This window comes from Chiloscyllium punctatum, chromosome 2 (genome assembly GCF_047496795.1).
Source record: "Chiloscyllium punctatum isolate Juve2018m chromosome 2, sChiPun1.3, whole genome shotgun sequence".
NCBI classification, from domain to species: Eukaryota; Metazoa; Chordata; class Chondrichthyes; order Orectolobiformes; family Hemiscylliidae; genus Chiloscyllium; species Chiloscyllium punctatum.
In genome coordinates, this window is record NC_092740.1 from 97525142 (window position 1) to 97529746 (window position 4605).

A 4605-nucleotide genomic window follows, 5' to 3' on the forward strand; every position below is an offset into this window, starting at 1 on the left:
TCCCCCAACCACTCCCTTGCCGACACGACCATCCTTGGCCTCCACCATTGCCACAATGAGACACACCACAAGTTGGAGGAACAGCACCTCATCTTCCATTGGGGCAGCCTACAGCCCAGAGGACTCAACATTGAGTTCTCCAATTTCAAATAATCTCTCTTCCCAGACCCTCCCCCTCCCTTCCACCCCTTCCAGCCACCTACCGGATTCATTCCTCCCGTTGACCCACGAAGTTGTACCCTCTACCTGTCTTCTCCTATCCCACTTCACCATCCTGCCCCCACCACCCCCTTTATCTGCAGCTCCCCTTACACCCATCCCCAGTCCTGAAGCAGGGTTACACCCCAAACGTTGACTTCACCTCTTGATGCTGCCTGGCTTGCTGTGTTCTTCCAGCCTCCTGCCTATCTATTTTGAGTGAGAGAAGCCGAAATCAGATGTGGTATTACAACTGAGTAAAGATGGCTATGAAGGACATGAGCGAGCTGGCCAGAGTTGATTAGATGGGAAGTCTAGCAGGGAAGACGATGAAGCAGCAATGGCAGGAGTTTTTGGGGATAATTTGGGAGGTACAGCAGAAATTCATCCAAAAGAAAAAGAAACATTCAAAGGGGAGGACACGGCAACCAGAACTGACGAGAAGTCAGGGACAGCATGGAAGCAAAAGACAAAGCATACAACGTGGTGGATATTAGTGGGAAGTCAGAGGTTTGGGAAGCCTTTGAAAACCAGCAGATAAGCAATAATGGAGGAGAAGATAAAATATGAGAGTAAGCTAGCTACTCGGCACAGTGGCACAGCGGTTAGCACTGCTGCCTCACAGCGCCAGAGACCCGGGTTCAATTCCCGCCTCAGGCGACTGACTGTGTGGAGTTTGCACATTCTTCCCGTGTCTGTGTGGGTTTCCTCCAGGTGCTCTGGTTTCCTCCCACAGTCCAAAAATGTGCAGGTTAGGTGAATTGGCCATGCTAAGTTGCCCATAATGTTATGTGAAGGGGTAAATGTAGGGGAATAGGTATGGGTGGGTTGTAGCTTCGGCGGGTCAGTGTGGACTTGTTGGGCTGAAGGGCCTGTTTCCACACTGTAAGTAAGTAAAGATTGCAAGAGATTTTTTTAAGATACATAAAAGGTAAGAGACAGGCAAGAGGGGACTGTTGGAAAATGAGGCTGCAGAAGTAGTAATGGGGAACAAAGAAATGGTAGAGGAACTGAATAGATAGTGGAAGGCACCAGTAGAATACTAGGACTTCAAGATAGTCAGGAGACAGCGATGAGTGTAGTGACCATCGCTAAGGAGAACGTGCTCGGGAAGCTGGAAGGTCTGAAAATGGATAAATCACCTCAACCAGATGGACTACACCCGAGAGTACCAAAGGAGATAGCTCAGGAGATTGGTGGTGATCTTTCAGGAATCAATGGAGTCAGGGAGGGTCCCAGACAACTGGGAAATGGCTAAAGTAACACAGCTGTGTATGAAGCAAGAAAGGCAGAAGACAGGAAACAATAGACCAGTTAGCCTGACATCGGTCATTGGTAAGATTTTAGACTCCATTATTAAGGATGAGATTGCAGTGTACTTGGAAGTATGTGATAAAATAGGGTTGAGTCAGCACAGCTTTGTCAACGGGAGCTCATGCCTGACAAATCTGTTAGAATTCTTTGAGGAGGTAACTAGCAAGAGACAAAGAAAAGCCAGTAGACATGATCTATTTGGATTTCCAGAAGGCCTTTGACCTTTGTCCTAGTTCAGACTTTTCTTAAGGTTAACATGCAGGTTCAGTTGGCAGCTAGGAAGGCAAATGCAATGCTACTAAGAACTTCAAGAGGGCCAGAATACAAGATGTACTGCTAGAAATGTACTGCTGTGGGTGTATAAGGCTCTGTCAGAATACATTTGGAATATTGTAAACAATTCTGGGCCTCGTGTCGAAGGAAGGATGTGCTGGCATTAGATGAGTTCCGGAGGATCCAAAGGCTTGTCATATGAGGAGCAATTGAGGACTCGATGGAGTTTAGAAGGATGACAAGGGATTTCATTGAAACTTACAGAATACTGAGAGGCCTGGAAAAAAAGTGAGTGTGCAGACGATATTTCTATTTATAGACTAGAGTTTGACCCAACGGCAAGTCTCAAAGTGAAGGGACGACCCTTTAGAACTGGAAAGAGGAGGAATTTTTCAGCCAGGAAGTGGTTTATCTATGGAGCTTATTACCGCGGAAGGTTGTGAAGACTAAGTCATTGAGTGTATTTAAGAAAGCATTAGTAAAGGTATCATGGTTTATGGGGAGAAGGCAGGAGAATGGGGTTGAAAAACATACCAGTTATGACTGAATGGCAGAGCAAGGTCAATGGGCCAAATAGCCCAATTCTGCTCCTATGATTTTAAGAGTTAAACCTTTAGTCAGTAATAGTAAAAGTAAATAAGAGCTACAGATGTTCAGAGGCAGGATATATGATGAAAATGTACAGATGGGCAGGGCCAGAAAGCAGAGACTGTTAAATTAAGAGAAGAGATAAATCAGCTTTTGAGTACAATATAATGCAGCTATATTTAGTGGGAAGAGAATCTAATACATCTGGGTTCCTGGTCAATGTACGGTGTGAACTGACTAGATAAGGTATTCAATACGTCAGTTTACATGTACAAAAACATGAAGATGTGTGAAATTTGGCAGGGTTGACCTTGTAATTGTTAATGTTAGAACATAGATCATAGAACATTACAGTGCAATACAGGCCCTTCGGCCCTCGATATTGCACTGCCGTGTCATACTAATCTGAAGCCCATCCCACCTACACTATTCCATGTACGTCCATATGCCTGTCCAATGACGACTTAAATGTGCTTAAACTTGGTGAATCTACTACCATTGCAGGCAAAGCATTCCATATCCTTACTACTCTCTGAGTAAAGAAACGACCTCTGACATCTGTCTTATACCTATCTCCCCTCACTTTAATGTTGTGTCCCCTCGGGTTTGCCGTCCCCATACTTGGAAAAAGGCTTTCTCTGTCCACCCGATCTAATCCTCTGATTATCCTGTATGTCTCTATGAAGTCACCTCTCAGCCTTCTTTTCTCTAACAAGAACAGCCTCAAGGCCCTCAGCCTTTCCTCGTAAGACATTCCTTCCATACCAGGCAACATCCTATTAAATCTCCTCTGCACCCTTTCTAAAGCTTCCACATCTTTCTTATAATGCGGTGACCAGAACTGTACGCAATACTCCAAGTGTGGCTGTACCAGAGCTTTGTACAGCTGCAGCATAACCTCCTGGTTCCGGAACTCAATCCCTCTATTTTGAAAACCAAATACTGGATTAGTGGTGCTGGAAGAGCACAGCAGTTCAGGCAGCATCCAATGAGCAGCGAAATCGACGTTTCGGGCAAAAGCCCTTCATCAGGAATAAAGGCAGTGAGCCTGAAGCATGGAGAGATAAGCTAGAGGAGGTGGGGGTGGGGAGAGAGTAGCATAGAGTACAATGGGTGAGTGGGGGAGGAGATGAAGGTGATAGGTCAAGGAGGAGAGGGTGGAGTGGGTAGGTGGAAAAGGAGATAGGCAGGTCGGACAAGTCAAGGAGACAGTAACTGAGCTGGAAGTTTGAAACTAGGATGAGGTGGGGGAAGGGGAAATGAGGAAGCTGTTGAAGTCCACATTGATGCCCTGGGGTTGAAGTGTTCCGAGGCGGAAGATGAGGCGTTCTTCCTCCAGGCGTCTGGTGGTGAGGGAGGGGCGGTGAAGGAGGCCCAGGACCTCCATGTCCTCGGCAGAGTGGGAGGGGGAGTTGAAATGTTGGGCCACAGGGCGGTTTGGTTGATTGGTGCGGGTGTCTCGGAGATGTTCCCTAAAGCGCTCTGCTAGGAGGCGCCCAGTCTCCCCAATGTAGAGGAGACCACATCGGGAGCATGGGCACACGTATGGGCCCCAGCTATGCCTGTCTCTTTGTTGGCTATGTAGAACAGTTGATTTTCTGTAATTACACCGGCACCACTCCCCACCTCTTCCTCCGCTACATTGATGACTGCATTGGCGCCACCTCGTGCTCCCGCGAGGAGGTTGAGCAATTCATCAACTTCACCAACACATTCCACCCTGACCTTAAATTTACCTGGACTATCTCTGACAACTCGCTCCCCTTCCTGGACCTCTCCATCTCCATTAGTGACGACCGACTTGACACTGACATTTTTTACAAACCCACTGACTCCCATAGCTACCTGGATTACACCTCTTCCCACCCTATCTCTTGCAAAAATGCCATCCCGTATTCCCAATTTCTCCGCCTCCGCCGTATCTGCTCCCAGGAGGACCAGTTCCACCATAGGACACACCAGATGGCCTCCTTCTTTAGAGACCGCAATTTCCCTTCCCACGTGGTTAAAGATGCCCTCCAACGCATCTCGTCCACATCCCACACCTCCGCCCTCAGACCCCACCCCTCCAACCGTAACAAGGACAGAACGCCCCTGGTGCTCACCTTCCACCCTACAAACCTTCGCATCAACCAAATCATCCACCGATATTTCCGCCACCTCCAAAAAACCCCACCACCAGGGATATATTTCCCTCCCCACCCCTTTCCGCCTTCCGCAAAGACCGTTCCC